Source organism: Procambarus clarkii, chromosome 5 (genome assembly GCF_040958095.1).
Source record: "Procambarus clarkii isolate CNS0578487 chromosome 5, FALCON_Pclarkii_2.0, whole genome shotgun sequence".
Lineage (NCBI taxonomy): Eukaryota > Metazoa > Arthropoda > Malacostraca > Decapoda > Cambaridae > Procambarus > Procambarus clarkii.
The window spans coordinates 23052518-23077580 of NC_091154.1; the positions used below are offsets into that span (position 1 = coordinate 23052518).

At 43.2% G+C, this 25063-nt stretch overlaps 1 long non-coding RNA gene and 1 pseudogene across 1 annotated transcript in view; both read left to right on the forward strand.

Moving 5' to 3' along the window:
• Window positions 1–25063, forward strand: part of LOC138352379 (uncharacterized) — a 288630-nt gene that overhangs the window by 123431 nt on the left and 140136 nt on the right. The gene's annotated exons all lie outside the window — the stretch shown is intronic.
• Window positions 5258–6031, forward strand: LOC138352376 (cytochrome c oxidase subunit 3-like; annotated as a pseudogene).

The window sequence follows — 25063 nt, forward strand, 5'->3', positions numbered from 1 at the left end:
CAGTAGTAGACAAATGGAATGCACTAGGAAGTGATGTGGTGAAGGCTGGCTCCATACACAGTTTCAAATGTAGATATGATAGAGCCCAGTAGGCTCAGGAACCTGTACACCAGTTGATTGACAGTTGAGAGGCAGGACCAAAGAGCCAAAGCTCAACCCCCGCAAGCACAAATAGGTGAGTACACACACACACACACACACACACACACACACACACACACACACACACACACACACACACACACACACACAGACACACACACACACACACACACACACACACACACACACACACACACACACACACACACACACACACACACACACACACACACACACACACATGATCACAACCTACAAAATCCTCAGGGGAATCGACCGGGTAAACAAGGATGAACTTTTCAACACTGGTGGGACGCGAACAAGGGGACACAGGTGGAAGCTGAGTACCCAAATGAGCCACAGAGACGTTAGAAAGAACTTTTTCAGTGTCAGAGTAGTTAGCAAATGGAATGCATTAGGAAGTGATGTGGTGGAGGCTGACTCCATTCACAGTTTCAAATGTAGATATGATAGAGCCCAATAGGCTCAGGAATCTGTACACCAGTTGATTGACGGTTGAGAGGCGGGACCAAACTGTGTGTGTGTGTGTGTGTGTGTGTGTGTGTACTCACCTATTTGTACTCACCTAATTGTGCTTGCGGGGGTTGAGCTTTGGCTCTTTGGTCCCGCCTCTCACCTGTCAATCAACTGATGTACAGATTCCTGAGCCTACTGGGCTCTATCATATCTACATTTGAAACTGTGTATGGAGTCAGCCTCCACCACATCACTGCCTAATGCATTCCATCCGTTAACTACTCTGACACTGAAAAAGTTTCTTCTAACGTCTCTGTGGCTCATGTGGGTACTCAGTTTCCACCTGTGTCCCCTTGTTCGCGTACCACCAGTGTTGAATAGTTTATCCTTGTTTACCCGGTCGATTCCTCTGAGGATTGTGTAGGTTGTGATCATGTCTCCCCTTACTCTTCTGTCTTCCAGTGTCGTAAGGTGCATTTCCCGCAGCCTTTCCTCGTAACTCATGCCTCTTAGTTCTGGGACTAGTCTAGTGGCATACCTTTGGACTTTTTCCAGCTTTGTCTTGTGCTTGACAAGATACGGGCTCCATGCTGGGGCCGCATACTCCAGGATTGGTCTTACATATGTGGTGTACAAGATTCTGGATGATTTCTTACAAAGGTTCCTGAACGCTGTTCTGATGTTAGCCAGCCTCGCATATGCCGCAGACGTTATTCTTTTTATGTGGGCTTCAGGAGACAGGTTTGGTGTGATATCAACTCCTAGATTTTTCTCTCTGTCCGTTTCATTAAGTACTTCATCTCCTATTCTGTATCCTGTGTCTGGCCTCCTGTTTCCACTGCCTAGTTTCATTACTCGAGTTGCATTTACTCGAGTTGCATTTACTCGAGTTGAACTTCAACAGCCATTTGTTGGACCATTCACTCAGTCTGTCTAGGTCATCTTGTAGCCTCCTACTATCGTCCTCGGTTTCAATCCTCCTCATAAGTTTTGCATCATCGGCAAACATTGAGAGAAACGATTCTATACCCTCTGGGAGATCATTTACATATATCAGAAACAGTATAGGTCCAAGGACTGACCCCTGCAGGACTCCACTCGTAACGTCTCGCCAATCTGAGACCTCACCCCTCACACTGACTCGTTGTCTCCTGTTGCTTAGGTACTCATTTATCCAACGGAGTACCTTCCCTTTCACTCCAGCCTGCATCTCCAGCTTTTTCACTAGCCTCTTGTGTGGCACTGTATCAAAGACTTTCTGACAATCCAAAAATATGCAGTCTGCCCACCCTTCTCTTTCTTGCCTTATTTTTGTTGCCTGGTCGTAGAATTCAAGTAACCCTGTGAGGCAGGACCTGCCATCCCTGAATCCATGTTGATGCTGTGTTACAAAGTTCTTTCGCTCCAGATGTTCCACTAGCTTTCTTCGCACAATCTTCTCCATTAGCTTGCATGGTATGCAGGTTAGGGACACTGGCCTGTAGTTCAGTGCCTCCTGTCTATCTCCTTTCTTGTATATCGGGACTACGTTAGCTGCTTTCCAAATTTCTGGCAGTTCCCCTGTTGCCAGAGATTTGTTATACACCATGGAGAGCGGGAGGCACAGTTCTTCTGCTCCTTCCTCTAGTATCCAAGGGGAGATTCCATCTGGGCCTATAGCCTTTGTCACATCCAACTCTAGTAAACACTTCCTTACTTCCCCGCTGGTAATCTCAAACTCTTCCAATGGTTCCTGGTTAGCTATTCCCTCTCTTATCTCTGGGATTTCTCCTTGCTCTAAGGTGAAGACCTCTTGGAATTTCTTGTTCAGTTCCTCACACACTTCCTTGTCGTTTGTAGTGAATCCTTCTGCCCCTATCCTTAATTACATAACCTGTGTGTGTGTGTGTGTGTGTGTGTGTGTGTGTGTGTGTGTGTGTGTGTGTGTGTGTGTGTGTGTGTGTGTGTGTGTGTGCGTGTGTGTGAGTTAAAAAGATATATATGTAGTATATATACCACATGAAAATTAGATTGGTTAGAAAGGCGGGGTCCAAGAGCTAATATCTCAATTCTGGAGAAACAAATAGTAATTACAAGCAAAGAGTAAATCCACACACACGTTTGATTAAAAGCAAACATCGTTTGCGCAAGCTTTGCTCTTTTTTGTTAGTTGAACTGACTAAGAAAATTAGCATTCTCATTGCATGCATTGGTGCCTCCGGGCGGCAGTATGGGGTAATGGCCTCCACGAGCCCTGTAACACGATGACCCGGGTGTGTGTGTGTCTACTCACCTAGTTGTGCTGGCGGGGGTTGAGCTCTGGCTCTTTGGTCCTGCCTCTCAACTGTCAATCAACTAATGTGCAGGTTCCTGAGCCTACTGGGCTCTATCATATCTACACTTGACACTGTGTATGGAGTCAGCCTCCACTACATCACTTCGTAATGGATTCCATTTGTCAACCACTCTGACACTAAAAAAGTTCTTTCTAATATCTCTGTGGCTCAATGTTTGTGTGTATGTGTGTGTGTACTCACCTAGTTGTACTCACTTAGTTGCGTTTGTGGGGGTTGAGCTCTGGCTCTTTGGTCCCGCCTCTCAACCGTCAATCAACTGATGTACAGATTCCTGAGCCTACTGGGCTCTATCATATCTAAATATGAAACTGTGTATGGAGTCAGCCTCCACCACATCACTTCCTAATGCATTCCATCTGTTAACTACTCTGACACTGAAAAAGTTCTTTCTAACGTCTCTGTGGCTCATTTGGGTACTCAGCTTCCACCTGTGTCCCCTTGTTCGCGTCCCTCCTGTGTTCAATAGTTCATCCTTGTTTACCCGGTCGATTCCCCTGAGGATTTTGTAGGTTGTGATCATGTCCCTCCTTACTCTTCTGTCTTCCAGTGTCGTAAGGTGCATTTCCCGCAGCCTTTCCTCGTAACTCATGCCTCTTAGTTCTGGGTCTAGTCTAGAAAAAAAAAAGGAAAACAAAACTTATACTGTATAATAACAATTGTTTTCACAGACTCGTTGTCTCCTGTTGCTTAGGTACTCCTAAGTGTGTGTGTGTGTGTGTGTGTGTGTGTGTGTGTGTGTGTGTGTGTGTGTGTGTGTGTGTGTGTGTGTGTATGTGTGTGTGTGTGTGTGTGTGTGTGTGTGTGTGTGTGTGTGTGTGTGTGTGTGTGTGTGTGTGTGTGTGTGTGTGTGTGTGTGTGTGTGTGTACTAACCTAGTTGTGCTTGCGGGGGTTGAGCTCTGGCTCTTGGTCCCACCTCTTAACCATCAATCTTCCAGTATACAGATTCCTGAGTCTGCTGTGGGGAAAATCATGGTTTTATACCTATTGTAGTAGAAAGTGTAAATGTAAATAGTTTTTTGGATTGAGTTCCGTGTTTAAAATCTTCATTTGATAATTTAAAGATAAGTGTAAGCTTTCAAACTTAAAATAGTAAATTACTTCAGATGAAATAAAAATTAGTTAATATAAGTTTAATGTAAATTGGTCAAACTTAAGTAATTGAATAAATATTTTTATATGCGTAAATTTATATGTAATATTTTTATTGAGTTTAATTTTAATATTGGTAGTACAAATTTTTTTAGTAATTTATCTTAAGTTAGATTTAATAGGAAAAAAGGGATCAGAAAATTGAAAAACTTTGAAAATGATAGCTAGATTATTTAGAATTTTTGATCCTTCATCAAGAGCCTTTTCTCTTCCTTTAAATTGGGTTTCTAATTTTGGGGATTTGTGATTTTTACCGTTTATATATTGAGTTTCTCCCTCACGTAGAGTTATAATATGATTAAACTTTACTAAGATACTGTATGGAGAGTTTAAAGTAATTTTTACCGTAAGTAATTTTAAAGTAATTTAAAAGTAACTAGGTATTAATGGTTTAATTTTAGGTGTAAAAAATAGGGGTTTAAATGTGTTGTTTGTATCTTTGCTTACATTAATTGTATTTAATAACTCTTTAGGTCTTTTGCCTTATGTGTTCACAAGTTGAAGACATTTGGCAATAATATTATCACTTGCTTTTCCTTTATGATTGTCTTTTATAGTTTGGGTTGGATTAACTATACTTAAGAAATATTTGCTCATTTGGTGCCTCAAGGTGCCCCTGGGGTGTTGATACCCTGGGGTGCCCCTGGGGTGTTGATACCCTGGGGTGCCCCTGGGGTGTTGATACCCCGGGGTGCCCCTGGGGTGCCCCTGGGGTGTTGATACCCCTGGGGTGTTGATACCCTGGGGTGCCCCTGGGGTGTTGATACCCTGGGGTGCCCCTGGGGTGTTGATACCCTGGGGTGCCCCTGGGGTGTTGATACCCTGGGGTGCCCCTGGGGTGTTGATACCCTGGGGTGCCCCTGGGGTGGTGATACCCCTGGAGTGCCCCTGGGGTGTTGATACCCCGGGGTGCCCCTGGGGTGTTGATACCTTTTATAGTTTTAATTGAGAGAATTAGAAACATTATTCAACCTGGAACTCTGGCGGTACGATTAGCTGCTAATATAATTGCTGGTCATTTATTATTAAGGGTTTTAGGAGGTATAGGTCCCTCTATACCTTTAAGTTTTCTTTGAACTCTTGTTAATTTATAAGTGCTTTTATTAATATTAGAATCTGCTGTTGCAGTAATTCAATCTTATGTGTTTGTTATTTTAAGTACTTTATATGCTAGGGAAGTAAATTACTGTCAAGAGATAGATACCATACTTATAATTTAGTGGATATAAGACCTTGACCTTTAACTGGTTCAATTAGAGCTATAATATTAACTACGGGGTTAATTAAGTGGTTTCATCAATTTAGAGTGGATTTATTGTATTTAAGATTTGAAGGTGTAATTTTAACTATAATTCAATGATAACGTGATGTAGTTAGAGAAGGTGTTTAGCAAGGGCTACATACTGGGGCAGTAATAAGACGATTACCTTGACGAATAATTTTGTTTATTTAATCAGAAGTTCTCTTTTGTTCTCCTTTTTTTATTTTTTATTTTTCATAGAAGTATATCTTCAGTAGTAGAAGTTGGAAGATTTGTGCCTCCTAGAGGTATTCAACCATTTAATCCTTTTGAGAGTTTCTTTATTAAATACTACTACTTTATTATCTTCGGGGGCTACAGTAACGTGATCTCATCATGTGATTTTGAATTCTAATCTTAAAGAGGCTTTACAGAGATTAATATTAACTGTAATATTAGGATTATATTTTACGGGTGTTACAAGCTTTTGAATACGTAGAAGCATCTGTCTCAATTGCTGATTCTATTTATGGTTCAACTTTTTTGGTGGCCACTGGATTCCATGGTTTACATGTTATTATTGGTTCTTCTTTTCTTTCGGTATGTTTATTCCGTTTATATAAATGTCATTTTTCTTCTTATCAACATTTTGGATTTGAAGCAGCCGCTTGATATTGACATTTTGTAGATGTATTGTGATTATTCCTATATGTATTAATTTACTGATGAGGGGGGTTAATTTTGTAGTAAAAATGTATATTTGGCTTCCAACCAAAAGGTCTAGAATCTAGAAAAATTCATTTATATTTTAATACCCAGTGTTTTATGTACTTTAGCGGTAAGAATATTAGTAATATTAGTGGCTTCATTATTATCTAAGAAGAGTGTAGTGGATCGTGAAAAGAGATCTCTTTTTGAATGTGGATTTGATACAAAGTGGAAAACCACGACTGCCAGTTTCTCCTTTTTTTGGTAGCTGTAATGTTTTGTAATTTTTGATGTAGAGATTACTTATTTAATGGCTTTTGCTTATATTATTAAATTAACCAATATTTTTACTTGATTATGTGCAGGTTTAAGATTTTTATTAATTTTACTTATTGATTTATATTATGAGTGAAGTAAAGGGACACCTGAGTGAAGTGAGTAGAGTTGTAGTCAATCATGATTTATGATTTGCCCTCGTAAGGTCTCAGTTCTATCAGCTTTAATTAGGAATTAAAAAGCGAAGGTTTGCGTTTAGTTTCGGCCTAAATGATGGTGATAATACCTCTAACTTGTTTTTAAGGTGTTAACATATTACATTTTCACTGTAAAGTTGAAGAATTTCTTCTAAAAATGCACCCCCTTCCCCCCCCCCCCGCCACTGACGGGGGAACATTTTCCATAGACGAATAAATAATATTTTTTTTTAAATAAAGTACAATTTAATTTAAGTAGATGAATAAAAAACTAAAAATAAATATATTGTGGGGGGAGGCAAAAAGTGGGACTTCATTATATATTACCTTATGTGCATGACAAAAATTAAACATCGTATAAGTAGAAAACAAACTTATACTATACAGGCGATGAGTCACAATAACGTGGCTGACGTATGTTGACCAGACCACACACTAGAAGGTGAAGGGACGACGACGTTTCGGTCCGTCCTGGACCATTCTCAATCGACTTGAGAATGGTCCAGGACGGACCGAAACGTCGTCGTCCCTTCAATTTCTAGTGTGTGGTCTGGTCAACAAACTTATACTAAATTGTTCTCTATATTAGTGTAAGGCGACCAATAGGAAAAGAGTTGAAACAAGTGGGGCCTCGTAGCCTGGTGGATAGCGCGCAGGATTCGTAATTCTGTGGCGCGGGTTCGATTCCCGCACGAGGCAGAAGCAAATGGGCAAAGTTTCTTTCACCCTGAATGCCCCTGTTACCTAGCAGTAAATAGGTACCTGGGAGTTAGTCAGCTGTCACGGGCTGCTTCCTGTGGGTGGAGGCCTGGTCGAGGACCGGGCCGCGGGGACACTAAAGCCCCGAAATCATCTCAAGATAACCTCAAGATAAGTATTCTTCGTCAGAAAAGAGTACTTTTTCTAGACATTTTTTCTTGAGTTAAGTTCTTATTATTTAGACTTCCGTTAATCCTCTCGTTATGCTTTAGAAGATTACAATCGAAGTTGACTTTTATAATATTTATATCCTGACAAACAAAAATAAGAGAGAATAACTTAGACGCTAGAATCTTAAGGAAATGAGAGAAGTAGCCTGATGTATTTATTTCTAAATATATAATATTATATATATTTAGATAAATTAATTGATACTACTATAAACCGAAATTATGTTAGCAATGTTTTAGTAAATTATTTTACTGGGGGGACGTGAAAAGACTAATCCTTTAAAAATTGTATTATCCGATAAAATTCTTAAAATTAAATAAGGGTGTTAAATTCTTTAAAATTGAATAAATTGTTTTTTTTTTGGGGGGGGGGGGGAGGGACACGAAAAGATTCCCCTATATATTACTTTACTCAAATAATAAAATAAATACTTTGTATGAAGGCATTATCTTATATCTGTTGTTGTTGTTTAAGATTCGCTAGTTGGAACAAAAAGTTCCAAGTAGCACGGGCTATGGTGAGCCCGTAGTTATCTTATATCATAGATCTTTATATATATATATTTAAATTTACACTAAAAAATATTGAAGAAGATCATCATTTTTTTCTCTATCATATCTACATTTGAAACTGTGTATGGAGTCAGCCTCCACCACATCACTGTCTAATGCATTCCATCCGTTAACTACTCTGACACTGAAAAAGTTCTTTCTAACGTCCCTTTGGCTCATTTAAGGGTACTCAGTTTCCACCTGTGTCCCCTTGTTCGCGTACCACCCGTGTTAAACAGTTTATCTTTATCAACCATACCAATTCCTTTGAGAATTTTGTAGGTAGTGGTCATGTCTCCGCTTACTCTTCTGTCTTCCAGTGTCGTGAGGTGCAGTTCACGCAGCCTTTCCTCGTAACTCATGCCTCTTAGTTCCGGGACTAGCCTAGTGGCATACCTCTGAACTTTTTCCAGCTTTTTCTTGTGCTTGACAAGGTACGGGCTCCATGCTGGGGCCGCATACTCCAGGATTGGTCTTACATATTTGGTATACAAGATTCTGAATGATTCCTTACACCGGTTCCTGAACGCTGTTCTGATGTTAGTCAGCCTCGCATATGCCGCAGACGTTATTCTTTTTATGTGGGCTTCAGGAGACAGGTTTGGTGTGATGTCAAACCCCTAGATCTTTCTCTCTGTCCGTTTCATTAAGTACTTCATCTCCTATTCTGTATCCTATGTCTGGCCTCCTGTTTCCACCCACTAGTTTCATTACCTAACATTTACTCGGGTTGAATTTTAGTAGCCATTTGTTGGACCATTCATTCAGTCTGTCTAGGTCATCTTGTAGCCTTCTACTATCATCCTCTGTTGTAATTCTCCTCATAATTTTTGCATCATCAGCAAACAATGAGAGGAACGATTCTATACCCTCCGGGAGATCATTTACATATATCAGAAACAGTGTAGGTCCAAGGACTGAACCCTGCGGGACTCCACTGGTGACGCCTTTGCCAATCTGAGACCTTCCCTCTCACAGTGACTCGTTGTCTTCTGTTGCTTAGGTACTCCTTTATCCAATGGAGTACCTTCCCATTCACTCCTGCCTGCATCTCTTGGTTTTGCACTAGTCTCTTGTGTGGTACTGTGTCAAAGGCTTTCTGGCAACCCAAAAATATGCAGTGTACCCACCCCTCTCTGTATGAATGAGAGGGGTATACACCCCCATTCATTCTTCTCTGATTTTTGTTGCCTGGTCGTAGAATTCAATTAACCCTGTGAGGCAGGACCTGCCATCCCTGAACCCATGTTGATGCCGTGTTAGAAAGTTCTTTCGCTCCAGATGTTCCACTAGCTTTCTTCGTACAATCTTCTCCATCAGCTTGCATGGTATGCAGGTTATGGACACTGGCCTGTAGTTCAGTGCCTCCTGTCTATCTCCCTTCTTGTATATCGGGACTACATTAACCGTCTTTAAATTTTTTTGCAGTTTTCCTGTTACCAGTGATTTGTTATGCATTATGGAGAGTGACAGGCACAGTGCTTCTGTTCCTTCCTTTAATATCCAAGGGGAGATTCCATCCCATAGCCTTTGTTACATCCAACTCTAGCAAAAGCTTCTTTACATCCCCTACTGGTAATCCCAAACTCTTCTATTGGTGCCTGGTTAATTATTCCCTCTCTTATCTCTGGACCTTCTCTTTGCTCTAATGTGAAGACTTCCTGGAATTTGTTATTCAGATCCTTGCACACTTCCTTGTCGTTTGTAGTGAATCCGTCTGCCCCTATCCTCAGTTTCATTACCTGTCCTTTTACTGGTGTTTTTCTCCTGATTTGGCTGTGCAGCAATTTAGGTTGAGCAGTGTGCGTGTGTGTGTGTGTGTGTGTGTGTGTGTGTGTGTGTGTGTGTGTGTGTGTGTGTGTGTGTGTGTGTGTGTGTGTGTGTGTGTGTGTGTGTGTGTTTGTGTGTGAACACTTTGGTAAGAGTTTTGGAACCTTTGGAAAGAAAGTTCGGACTTTTGTTGGGGGGGGGGGGGCGGAAGGGGAGGGTTCAGGACTCCTCGGATGGAAAGTTTGAACTCTGGTGTAAGGTTTGAATCCTTTGGCTGAAGAGTAAAGATTTTGTGAGAGGAAAGTTTGTATTGTGATAGTAGTTCCGGATCCTTTGGCGGGAGGAGTTGGACTCTGCTAGGGCAGGAGGGGGGGGGGGTATGGATATATCGGGAGAAGAGTAGAAGTGGTAGAGTTCTGTGGTTGAAGGTTTGGATCACTTTGGAATAGAGTTTGTACTCTTGAAGGTGTTTAGAAACCTCTGGGAGGGAGAGAAGAGGGAAATAAACTGCTGGCTTGAACACCATGGACAGTTGAAGAGGTTTTGAAACCACTTTGGAAAGAGTGAAATTACCTTTCCAGTGTGACCGCTAGAGGAAGGCTTGTGTGGCTGGTGATCAAGCAAACTATTGTATCTTACCATTTCTTTGCCAACTTTCTCCTAAAATAATTGATTAGTTCCTAGTTTATATCCATTATTACAATTAGATTTTCTAACTTCTTTTTCTATAAGTGCCTCTATGAGGCTTCATAGGTCTATTGTCTATGATGGTCTGGAGGCCAATTAGGCTCTGGTCTGACTAGTGTGTGTTTGGAATGATGGTGATTACGTTCGTCTGATTGCTGGTGGTAAAATGGTAATTAAGAGTTCTCTACGAAAGCAATTTCCGAAAACCTGGCAATTGTTCCCCTGCAACAGTCCCCATGTGTACGTTCGACGTAAACAATCATTACAACAAGGTGAGGTAGTTGTCGAGGTGCTTAACTACCAATTGGTACTGCAAGACGCCATCAATCACCAAACAAGTTACTGTATTGGAACTGTTTTTATACTCTATACGAAGCTATTGTACCAAGAGCATCCGGGTTACATCTGGTGATGTGTACATACGGGTAAAAAAAAAGTGTCTCTAACCTGTTACTCGCTCATGCGGGGCCCCGGGAGCCGAAGCTCAACCTCCATGCAAGCAGCACACACATAGACGCGTTCTTAAGGGAACTCCAAGAACGAGCTTGTTGGCGTCCAATTCAATCATCAAAGCCTCATTCATCCACGTGAATCATCCACTTCTCTTCACCCTCTCATTACTCCATCCACCTTCCTCATCCATCTATACTCATCTCAGCTCTTCACTTGCTCATCCAGTACATTGATCCGTTAATATTTGGATGGATGAATTATTTTTGTGAATTGATAGGTCGGGACAGTCATCCAGCTCCTGATTTATCCGTCTACGTCGAGGGAAGTAATAAATGCATCCAACATATTAAGCATAACAGCTCTTGCTTGCAGTTTCACCCTAGTCTTAGTTAAAAACAAAATAAATAAAGAGGCAGACTAACCAGACAGCCTCGCCAGACAGACTAGGCAGACAGACACAGAAACAGACTAAGCAGACATAGAAGCAGACACACAGATAGACAGACAGAGAGTTAGAGAAGGCCATAGTTGGAGGGGAAACAAAGGTACATAAAAGGTAAAAAAAAAGAGATGGACAAAGAAAGAGACAATACGAAAGTGGGAGATTATGGCGGATAACGGAAGGAACAGAGAAAATTGATGAAGGGGGAGCATAGAGAACCCCAGAGACACCGCCACCTTCACCTGCCTTATATCTTATACTCACCTGGCTTATATCCTGCACTCACCTGCCTTATATCCTGCACTCACCTGCCTTATATCTTATACTCACCTGCCTTATATCTTATACTCACCTGCCTTATATCTTATACTCACCTGCCTTATATCTTATACTCACCTGCCTTATATCTTATACTCACCTGCCTTATATCCTGCACTCACCTGCCTTATATCCTGCACTCACCTGCCTTATATCCTGCACTCACCTGCCTTATATCTTATACTCACCTGCCTTATATCTTACACTCACCTGCCTTATATCTTACACTCACCTGCCTTATATCCTGCACTCACCTGCCTTATATCTTATACTCACCTGCCTTATATCTTATACTCACCTGCCTTATATCTTATACTCACCTGCCTTATATCTTATACTCACCTGCCTTATATCCTGCACTCACCTGCCTTATATCCTGCACTCACCTGCCTTATATCCTGCACTCACCTGCCTTATATCTTACACTCACCTGCCTTATATCTTACACTCACCTGCCTTATATCCTGCACTCACCTGCCTTATATCCTGCACTCACCTGCCTTATATCCTGCACTCACCTGCCTTATATCCTGCACTCACCTGCCTTATATCCTGCACTCACCTGCCTTATATCTTACACTCACCTGCCTTATATCTTACACTCACCTGCCTTATATCCTGCACTCACCTGCCTTATATCCTGCACTCACCTGCCTTATATCCTGCACTCACCTGCCTTATATCCTGCACTCACCTGCCTTATATCTTATACTCACCTGCCTTATATCTTATACTCACCTGCCTTATATCCTGCACTCACCTGCCTTATATCCTGCACTCACCTGCCTTATATCTTATACTCACCTGCCTTATATCTTACACTCACCTGCCTTATATCTTACACTCACCTGCCTTATATCCTGCACTCACCTGCCTTATATCTTATACTCACCTGCCTTATATCTTACACTCACCTGCCTTATATCTTACACTCACCTGCCTTATATCCTGCACTCACCTGCCTTATATCTTACACTCACCTGCCTTATATCTTACACTCACCTGCCTTATATCTTACACTCACCTGCCTTATATCCTGCACTCACCTGCCTTATATCTTACACTCACCTGCCTTATATCTTACACTCACCTGCCTTATATCTTACAGTCACCTGCCTTATATCTTACACTCACCTGCCTTATATCTTACACTCACCTGCCTTATATCCTGCACTCACCTGCCTTATATCTTACACTCACCTGCCTTATATCTTACACTCACCTGCCTTATATCTTACAGTCACCTGCCTTATATCCTGCACTCACCTGCCTTATATCTTACACTCACCTGCCTTATATCTTACACTCACCTGCCTTATATCTTACACTCACCTGCCTTATATCTTACAGTCACCTGCCTTATATCCTGCACTCACCTGCCTTATATCCTGCACTCACCTGCCTTATATCTTACACTCACCTGCCTTATATCCTGCACTCACCTGCCTTATATCCTGCACTCACCTGCCTTATATCTTACAGTCACCTGCCTTATATCCTGCACTCACCTGCCTTATATCCTGCACTCACCTGCCTTATATCCTGCACTCACCTGCCTTATATCTTACACTCACCTGCCTTATATCCTGCACTCACCTGCCTTATATCCTGCACTCACCTGCCTTATATCCTGCACTCACCTGCCTTATATCCTGCACTCACCTGCCTTATATCCTGCACTCACCTGCCTTATATCTTATACTCACCTGCCTTATATCTTACACTCACCTGCCTTATATCTTACACTCACCTGCCTTATATCCTGCACTCACCTGCCTTATATCTTACACTCACCTGCCTTATATCTTACACTCACCTGCCTTATATCTTACACTCACCTGCCTTATATCTTACACTCACCTGCCTTATATCTTACACTCACCTGCCTTATATCTTACACTCACCTGCCTTATATCCTGCACTCACCTGCCTTATATCTTACACTCACCTGCCTTATATCCTGCACTCACCTGCCTTATATCTTACACTCACCTGCCTTATATCTTACACTCACCTGCCTTATATCCTGCACTCACCTGCCTTATATCTTACACTCACCTGCCTTATATCCTGCACTCACCTGCCTTATATCTTACACTCACCTGCCTTATATCTTACACTCACCTGCCTTATATCCTGCACTCACCTGCCTTATATCTTACACTCACCTGCCTTATATCTTACACTCACCTGCCTTATATCTTACACTCACCTGCCTTATATCTTGTACTCACCTGCTGCACTCCTTGGACTTATCATGATTGCATCTTGGACTTACCTTAGTTACCACTTGGACTTATGTTGGTTATCTTAGTTATCTTTAGGTCATGGAATACCTAATGGAAGGGAAAGCAAGAGTCTCAGGCAATATATAAAAGTCGACGACCTTCCCGAGGTAACGGGCTCCTGCAGGTCAGTTCCAACAGACAACGCTAAACTATTGACTAATGTAAAAACAGAGGAAAACTGCAGAACGCTACAGGAGAAAAAACATACCCAAACTCCAAAAGTGGTGAGCAATAAATGGTTGGTGGAATTCAACCCCAACAAGTGTAAGGTAATAACGCTGTGAAAGCGAGAGATAAGGCATCTGTACACGTCATGGGGAAGATAATTACAGCAATTACAGATAAAGAGATCACTATCATCATCAACTCCAGCTGTTCACAGGGACGGGAGGACAGGAGATGCTTTAAGCCCTCTACAAGCATCAGTAATGACTCTATCATGGCACTACAAGCATCAGTAATGTCTCTATCATGGCACTACAAGCATCAGTAATGACTCTATCATGGCACTACAAGCATCAGTAATGACTCTATCATGGCACTACAAGCATCAGTAATGACTCTATCATGGCACTACAAGCATCAGTAATGACTCTATCATGGCACTACAAGCATCAGTAATGACTCTATCATGGCACTACAAGCATCAGTAATGACTCTATCATGGCACTACAAGCATCAGTAATGACTCTATCATGGCACTACAAGCATCAGTAATGACGCTATCATGGCACTACAAGCATCAGTAATGACTCTATCATGGCACTACAAGCATCAGTAATGACTCTATCATGGCACTACAAGCATCAGTAATGACTCTATCATGGCACTACAAGCATCAGTAATGACTCTATCATGGCACTACAAGCATCAGTAATGACTCTATCATGGCACTACAAGCATCAGTAATGACTCTATCATGGCACTACAAGCATCAGTAATGACTCTATCGTGGCACTACAAGCATCAGTAATGACTCTATCGTGGCACTACAAGCATCAGTAATGACTCTATCATGGCACTACAAGCATCAGTAATGACTCTATCATGGCACTACAAGCATCAGTAATGACTCTATCATGGCACTACAAGCATCAGTAATGACTCTATCATGGCACTACAAGCATCAGTAATGACTCTATCATGGCACTACAAGCATCAGTAATGTCTCTATCATGGCACTACAAGCATCAGTAATGACTCTATCATGGCACTCTACACAACTGTAGAGTGGCACTCTACACAACTGTAGAGTGGCACTCTACACAACTGTAGAGTGGCACTCTACACAACTGTAGAGTGGCACTCTACACAACTGTAGAGTGACAGTCATAGCAGTATGCAGCACCAGCATACAATCCGCACCTTGTGAAGCATAAAGACATAACTGAAGAAGTGTAGATGTGAGTGCAAGAAGACTAGTGACATTATTAGAGGATAAAGTTATGAAGTTTAGTTCGAGAAGAGGCGAGAAGAAACAGAGGGATATGATCACGACATACAAAATACTGCGGGGTATAGACAAGGTAGAAAATGAGAACCTTTTTTAAATTGAAACAACGTAGGACAAGAGGAAACAAGTAGAAGCTGGAAACATGTCGAAGAAATGGAATGACAAACTCTTTCCCTATACGGGGAAGGGAAGGGGAATTTGAACTATCAGTGGGAAAGTGTCAAGCCATTAAGACTATAGAACATTGGGAAAGGGTCAGGATAAGGATTTCAGATGGGACGGGGGGAAGGAATGGTGCCCAACCACTTGGACGGTCGGGGATTGAACGCCGACCTGCATGAAGCGAGACCGTCCCTCTACCGTCCGGCCCAAGTGGTTGGACTCCCTGTACGCTGAGACGACAAGTATAATGTACTGAAAGAAGAAGTTGTTGGAGCCACCTCCAGCGACAACATTTAGGCATTAACAAGCAAGAGCCACCACCATAACAACGCCATACTGACGTCATGCACTAATATGATAACGTGTTATCCTTGAAGCTCGACATCAGGACTCAACAGATCATCGGAATTCAGGACTCTTTTCTCAATCTACCGATCAGAGAAATAATTGGGCAAAAGCGCCCAACAGGACACAATTGACAGCAAAATGACTCTTACAGACACAACTTGCTCAAGAAGAACTTCCCTTGACACCAAAACAAAGCCCGTTGACAGCCCCAGTTCACTTGGTGCACTGTCACCCCCAACGATCTCAATATATAGACAAGACGACTACACATATCTCAAGCGGCGTGACAAACAAGGCCTCACCATGGGACACAGCCTCAACACACACCCGGATCATATCCACACACGTCATTACAACTCTGTAATAATCAACAAACACAATGCTCAGAGAAGATTAGAAATTAGCTAGGAATTACATGGCATTATCATTCAACTATCAACAGTCATAATATATTAATCTACACCTAACTATCCCCCCCCCCTCGATCAACACAGTACTGTGCAACCTCACAGTACTGCTGGTCCAGTTGATAGTGACTGCGGAACCTCACAGTACTGCTGGTCAAGCTAATTCATGCTAGAATCCATCTTCTAACCCTTTCTGTCGTATGTGAAGCACACGTGTGTCCAGAAATAAATATATGAAGCACACATGTGTCGAGAAATAAATATATGAAGCACACATGTGTCGAGAAATACATATATGAAGCACACATGTGTCGAGAAATACATATATGAAGCACATATGTGTCCAGAAATACATATATGAAGCACATATGTGTCCAGAAATACATATATGAAGCACATATGAGTCCAGAAATAGATAAGGCCTGCGAGAGGAAGCAAGAGATGGCCTGAGCAATACAGGGAGCAAGACAGAGGTTCGATTGATGTGTCCAATTTGTCCTCAGCTCTGACACTGGTCCTGAATATTTCATTGATAACACTGTCCCCAAGACTGTCTTGGGGGGGGGGGAGGGAGGGGGGGCGGGAGGGGGGAGGGGGGAGGGAGGGGGGGGAGGGGGGGGGGAGGGAGGAGCAAGAGAAGGGAATCAGTAAAAAGAAAAGAATAATTAAGAGGAGCAAAATTGTTCTCCTCTCTCTCTCTCTCCCTCCTTCCCCACTCTCCGCCTCTCTCCTCCTCCCTCTACACAAACCAAACACAGGAACCACTCTCCCAGACAGCTAATTTGCATACATGAGTAACTCCGTCACTCAAGTACCCTCCACCAGCCCCCACCAGCAGGGACACTCCCTGCCCCTCACAGCACACATACATGAGTAACTCCGTCACTCATGTACCCTCCACCAGCCCCCACCAGCTGGGACACTCCCTGCCCCTCACAGCACACCATACATGAGTAACTCCGTCACTCATGTACCCTCCACCAGCCCCCACCAGCTGGGACACTCCCTGCCCCTCACAGCACACCATACATGAGTAACTCCGTCACTCAAGTACCCTCCACCAGCCCCCACCAGCTGGGACACTCCCTGCCCCTCACAGCACACCATACATGAGTAACTCCGTCACTCAAGTACCCTCCACCAGCCCCCACCAGCAGGGACACTCCCTACCCCTCACAGCACACATACATGAGTAACTCCGTCACTCATGTACCCTCCACCAGCTCCCACCAGCAGGGACACTCCCTGCCCCTCACAGCACACATACATGAGTAACTCCGTCACTCATGTACCCTCCACCAGCCCCAACCAGCAGGGACACTCCCTGCCCCTCACAGCACACATACATGAGTAACTCCGTCACTCATGTACCCTCCACCAGCCCCCACCAGCAGGGACACTCCCTGCCCCTCACAGCACACATACATGAGTAACTCCGTCACTCATGTACCCTCCACCAGCCCCCACCAGCAGGGACACTCCCTGCCCCTCACAGCACACATACATGAGTAACTCCGTCACTCATGTACCCTCCACCAGCCCCCACCAGCAGGGACACTCCCTGCCCCTCACAGCACTCGCAATCAATCACGTTATTCAATCAAGGCTTTCAAACTTCCTAGGGTTGAATGGTGACTTATATACAGCGAATTGTCGGGTGTCTGAATTATGTGTCCACTCAGCTATTACGGAGTTGATGGTTGACAGTCAGTAGCAGAGATGAAACTTGAGTTGAGGTCGACAGTACAGTACAGTTGACGCCACAAACGCTCAGCTTAAAGTTGAAATATACCCCGCAAACGTCCAGTTTAAAGTTGAAATATACCCCGCAAACGTCCAGTTTAAAGTTGAAATATACCCCGCAAACGTCCAGTTTAAAGTTGAAATATACCCCACAAACGTCCAGTTTAAAGTTGAAATATACCCCGCAAACGTCCAGTTTAAAGTTGAAATATACCCCGCAAACGTCCAGTTTAAAGTTGAAATATACCCCGCAAACGTCCAGTTTAAAGTTGAAATATACCCCGCAAACGTCCAGTTTAAAGTTGAAATATACCCCGCAAACGTCCAGTTTAAAGTTGAAATATACCCCGCAAACGTCCAGTTTAAAGTTGAAATATACCCCGCAAACGCCCAGTTTAAAGTTGAAATATACTTCATATATTGGTTATCCTGCCAACTGTGATGATATCTGAGAGAAACGGAAACATTTTCAGTTAATTGAAAAACTAAATTTGTTATCGTTTCGCTAAAGAAACGCATCGTTTCATTTCTATATTGCTTTTTATCGTTTAAATAACTAATTCATTATCGTCACTGTATAGCGAAGTCACTCACGCTAACAGATAGAACAATTCGCAATATAATATTTACAATCTAATTACGATCTTATCAACTTTTCACAATCTGATCAGTTTTTTACAATCTTAGCATTTATTTGTAACCTGATCAGCCATTTACGAGCTAACCAGCTGTTTACAATCGAATTATCAATTAACTTTCGGATTTGCTTTTGATTTTATCTGCTGAATAATTTACAGTCTGCTGAACAATTTACAGTCTTCTGAACAATTTACAGTCTGCTGAACAATTTACAGTCTGCTGAACAGTTTACAGTCTGCTGAACAATTTACAGTCTGCTGAACACAAAGACTGGGAGAGAAAGAGAACACTGTGAAGAGCTCAACAAAATCCTACAGAATTGCAACAGTTGGAAGAGTTGCATGACCACGGTCAACCAGGCCGCTGGCAAGTGTGTCAGGGGGAAGGGGTCAGGATAAGGGTTTGGGATGGGACGGGGGAAGGAATGGTGCCCAACCACTTGGACGGTCGGGGATTGAACGCCGACCTGCATGAAGCGAGACAATAGCTCTACCGTCCACCCCCAAAGTAGTTGGGTATGATTGATCAGCCAGCTCTAGCTCCTTGTCCTCATATCCCAGCTCATTGTCCTCATATCCCAGCTCCTTGTCCTCATATCCCAGCTCCTTGTCCTCATATCCCAGCTCCTTGTCCTCGTATCCCAGCTCCTTGTCCTCATATCCCAGCTCCTTGTTCTCATATCTCAGCTCCTTGTTCTCATATCCTTACTCCTTGTTCTCATATCCCTACTCCTTGTCCTCATATCCCAGCTCCTTGTCCTCATATCCCAGCTCCTTGTCCTCATATCTCAGCTCCTTGTTCTCATATCCCTACTCCTTGTCCTCATATCCCAGCTCCTTGTCCTCATATCCCAGCTCCTTGTTCTCATATCCTTACTCCTTGTTCTCATATCCCTACTCCTTGTCCTCATATCCCAGCTCCTTGTCCTCATATCCCAGCTCCTTGTCCTCATATCCCAGCTCCTTGTTCTCATATAAGAACTTCTTGTCCTCATATTCCAGCTCCTTGTCCTCATATCCCAGCTCCTTGTTCTCATATAAGAACTCCTTGTCCTCATATCCCAGCTCCTTGTTCTCATATCTCAGCTCCTTGTTCTCATATAAGAACTCCTTGTCCTCATATCCCAGCTCCTTGTCCTCATATCCCAGCTCCTTGTTCTCATATCCCTACTCCTTGTCCTCATATCCCAGCTCCTTGTCCTCATATCCCAGCTCCTTGTCCTCATATCCCAGATCCTTGTTCTCATATAAGAACTCCTTGTCCTCATATCCCAGCTCCTTGTCCTCTTATCTCAGCTCCTTGTTCTCATATCCCTACTCCTTGTCGTCATATCCCAGCTCGTTGTCCTCATATCACTCCTCCTTGTCCTCATATCCCAGCTTCTTGTCCTCATATCCCAACTTCTTGTCCTCATCTCCCAGCTCCTTGTCAAATCCTAGCTCCTTGTCCTCATATCTCAGCTCCTTGTCCTCATATCCCAGCTCATTGTCCTCATATTCCAGCACCTTGTCCTCATATCCCAGCTCCTTGTCCTTATATACCAGCTCCTTGTCCTCAAATCTTATCTCCTTGTCCTCATATCCCAGCACATTGTCCTCAAATCCCAGCTCCTTTTCCTCATATCCCAGCTCCTTGTCCTCAAATCCTAGCTCCTTGTCCTCATATCCCAGCTCCTTGTCCTCATATCCCAGCTCCTTGTCCTCATATCCCAGCTCCTTTCCTCATATCCCAGCTCCTTGTCGTCATATCCCAGCACTTTGTCCTCATATCCCAGCTCCTTATTCTCATATCCCAGCTCCTTGTCCTCATATCCCAGCTCCTTGTCGTCATATCCCAGCACTTTGTCCTCATATCCCAGCTCCTTATTCTCATATCCCAGCTCCTTGTCCTCATATCCCAGCTCCTTGTCCTCATATCCCAGCTCCTTGTCCTCACATCCCAGCTCCTTGTCCTCAAATCCTAGCTCATTGTCCTCATATCCAAGCTTCTTGTCCTCATATCCCAGCTCCTTGTCCTCATATCCCTGCACCTTGTTCTCATATCCCAGCTCCTTGTCCTCATGTCCCAGCACCTTGTCCTCATATCCCACCTCCTTGTCCTCAAATCCTAGCTCATTGTCCTCATATCCCAGCATCTTGTCCTCATATCCCAGCTCCTTGTCCTCATATCCCAGCTCCTTGTCCTCAAATCCTAGCTCCTTATCCTCATATCCCAGCATCTTGTCCTCATATCCCAGCTCCTTGTCCTCATGTCCCAGCACCTTGTCCTCATATCCCAGCACCTTGTCCTCCTATCCCAGCTCCTTGTCCTCATATCCCCCAGGTCAGGAAATCAACCCGTCCTCTTAAAATTAACGTCACTTTTGGCTGGTATGCGCGATATGGCTAAATTTGGACGTAATTTGAAATGAAATCGACTCACAAAAGTGACGTTCTGTTCCGTTTTCTGTTTAAGTCGTCCGGCGTACGCGCAGAGGTTATAAGAGGACACTTTAAATTCACGTTTTTCATAACGTTTTGAAACTTTATGAGAATTTCCTGCCCACCTAACCTATCAGAGGACCCTTAACTTACTGTTGTTGAAAAAAAAATCCCAAATTTATTTTCATTTTCAAATTACGTCCAAATTCGGCCATACGGGCAAACGGCTAAAAGCGACGTTCTTTTTAAGAGGACAGGTTGAGGAAATAGCTATCTTGGAGTCAGCCAACTGTTGTGTCATGCATATAGGACACTAAAACATCCCTGGGATTAATATTCATCGGTGATTGATCAGTGCCAAGGAGCATTGATCAAACACCTACAAATATACTAACCCCATCCTCCTCTTTAGATAGTACTTTTGTACCTATGTCCATCTTATTACAATGATTGACGTACTAAGCGAATTAGACAGTCAAATTTTGTACTATTCATTTTGTAGACTCCGAAGAGATGTAGTTATAGAAGCAAACTTCAATATTCCAAGGCCTAGTATAGTACACATATGTACTATATTAGGACTCAGTGAGTGTTAGGCCTAGGGAGGTTAGGTTAGGTTAGTTTGCCTTTGAAACATAAGTAAACAAAAATAGTTTTCCGGATTTTCCGGAATATTAACATTTCCAAATTTTTTTAAAGTTCAATGTTTCAGCCATTTGCATAAATTCTTGGACTTGATCATATCCCAGAATTTGTATTGTCAGGGAATATCCATTAATCCCTAAATGTTTGTAAGAACCAACATTATTTCCAAATATTTTATCAATACTAAACATTTCTTAAACATTTAGAGCCAAAAGAGACACGGCGTGAGGTAAATCCTATTAATTATTCTCTCCTCTTCTTTAATCCCATTTAAATCCTAATTAAAACCGTTTTGTAATCCCTGGATACGTTATTTCAAGTGGGGATTTCTGAAGGGGATTTTCATCTGCATTTATTTTAGTTTATGTTGTGGGATGGATTCACGTTTTCTCTTCTCGTTTTCTGTTGATGGTTTAAGTTGATTCTAGTACCATTTTCTGTTGATGGTTCTGTTGGACTTGTTCTGTGCCCTGTTGATGGTTCTGTTACCATTTTCTATTGATGATTCTGGTACCAATTTCTGTTGATGGTTCTGGTACCAATTTTTATTGATGGTACTGGTACCATTTTCTATTGATTTTTCATTTTCTGTTGAATGTTCTAGTTATATTTTCTGTTGATGGGTCCTATTCCATTTTCTGTTGATGGGTCCAATTCCATTTTTTGTTGATGGGTCGTATCCCATTTTCTGTTGATGGGTCCAATTCGTTTTCTGTTGATGGGTCTCATTCCATTTTCAGTTGATGGTTCTGGATCTATTCTCTGTTGGTTCTCGTGTATTAACCCATGGTTGGTGAAGGTATATGTAACTGGGCACATATGTGAGGAACCCCCTTCATACTGAGAACAACATTTTGTTAACTAAACAATTTAATACCAAATTTAACTTACAAAATGTAAACCAAAAAAATTGGATTATTATTTTAAAAAGTTTATTATTTTGAAGATAAAACAAAATATAAACTGTTTTGGGACTAACATAATGTTTTCGTTGGTTATGCCGCGTTAGGCGTTGTTTATGCCACGTTAGGCGTTGGTTATGCCACGTTAGGCGTTGGTTATGCCACGTTAGGCGTTGGTTATGCCACGTTAGGCGTTGGTTATGCCACGTTAGGCGTTGGTTATGCCACGTTAGGTGTTGGTTATGCCACGTTAGGCGTTGGTTATGCCACGTTAGGCGTTGGTTATGCCACGTTAGGCGTTGGTTATGCCACGTTAGGCGTTGGTTATGCCACGTTAGGCGTTGGTTATGCCACGTTAGGCGTTGGTTATGCCACGTTAGGCGTTGGTTATGCCACGTTAGGCGTTGGTTATGCCACGTTAGGCGTTGGTTATGCCACGTTAGGTGTTGGTTATGCCACGTTAGGCGTTGGTTATGCCACGTTAGGCGTTGGTTATGCCACGTTAGGTGTTGGTTATGCCACGTTAGGCGTTGGTTATGCCACGTTAGGGGTTGTTATGACACGTTAGGGGTTGGTTATGACACGTTAGGCATTGGTTATGCCACGTTATGAGTTGGCTATGCCACGTTAGGTGTTGGTTATGCCACGTTAGGCGTTGGTTATGCCACGTTAGGCGTTGGTTACGCCACGTTAGGCGTTGGTTACGTCACGTTAGGTGTTGGTTATGCCACGTTAGGGGTTGGTTACGCCACAATAGGCATTGGTTACGCCACGTTAGGGGTTGGTTACATCACGTTAGGCGTTGGTTATGCCACGTTAGGCGTTGGTTATGCCACGTTAGGCGTTGGTTACGCCACGTTAGGGGTTGGTTACGCCACGTTAGGCGTTGGTTACGCCACGTTAGGGGTTGGTTACGCCACATTAGGCGTTGGTTATGCCACGTTAGGGATTGGTTACGCCACGTTAGGGGTTGATTAGGGTAAGTTAGGTTAGGTTTTGACTCGTCTAGGTTAGGCTTTCGTTGTGTTTTAGTTAGGTTAGGTTAGAGTTTGGTTCTGGTTTAGCTTGGCTCCTTTAGGCTTTGGTTCTGTTTTTTGTGTTTGTTTGTTTGCAAACATTGTGAAATCTCATTGTTTTAGTTAATATATTTCTTTGGGGGAATGATTTCAATCACAATCATAACCTTGATTGTTGGTTGGATTGATCAAGGCAGCCTCACCTGGAGGTGAACACCTGAGGCCTTGATCAAGGCAGCCTCACCTGGAGGTGAACACCTGAGGCCTTGATCAAGGCAGCATCACCTGGAGGTGAACACCTGAGGCCTTGATCAAGGCAGCCTCACCTGGAGGTGAACACCTGAGGCTTTGATCAAGGCAGCCTCACCTGGAGGTGAACACCTGAGGCCTTGATCAAGGCAGCATCACCAGGAGGTGAACACTTGAGGCCTTGATCAAGGCAGCCTCACCTGGAGGTGAACACCTGAGGCCTTGATCAAGGAAGCATCACCAGGAGGTGAACACCTGAGGCCTTGATCAAGGCAGCCTCACCTGGAGGTGAACACCTGAGGCCTTGATCAAGGCAGCATCACCTGGAGGTGAACACCTGAGGCCTTGATCAAGGCAGCATCACCTGGAGATGAACAGGTGCAACACGTCCTTTCTAAAGCTTTTTAATCTAATGGGAATTAACATACGTTAATGAGTAGGAATTTCTTATTGACCATTAAAATCGATTCCAGGGGGACATACCCACAGTGTCGACCTGCACCTCATTGGTGGGCATGAAGCCCTGACCTGTAGCCCTGACCTCATGCCTTGACGTGTAGCCCTGACCTGTAGCCCTGACCTGTAGCCCTGACCTCATGCCTTGACGTGTAGCCCTGACCTGAATTCCTGACCTGAAGCCCTGACCTCAAGCCCTGACCAGAAGCCCTGACCTCAAGCCCTAACCTCAAGTCCTAACCTGAAGCCCTGACCAGAAGCCCTGACCTCAAGCCCTGACCTCAAGCCCTGATCTCAAATCCTGACCTGAAGCCCTGATCTCAAGCTCTGACCTGAAGTCCTGACCTAAAGCTCTGACCTGTAGCCCTGACCTCAAGCCCTGACCTCAAGCTCTGACCTCAAGCCCTGACCTCAAGCTCTGACCTCAAGCCCTGACCTCAAGCCCTGACCTCAAGCCCTGACCTCTAGCCCTTTGTGCAGAAGATATAACCTGGAAGGAAAGTTATGGTCCATAATTCACAAGAGATAAAACAGTAGAGACATGATCGCGACATACCAAATTATATTATTGATTGACAAAGACGAATAAAGAGGGACATATTTCTCATAACAGTATATCGAAACTTGGTGAATGATAGCTAGACTAATAAGTATTACCAAGAATATTAAGCATAAGAAAGAACAGCAGATGGAATAAC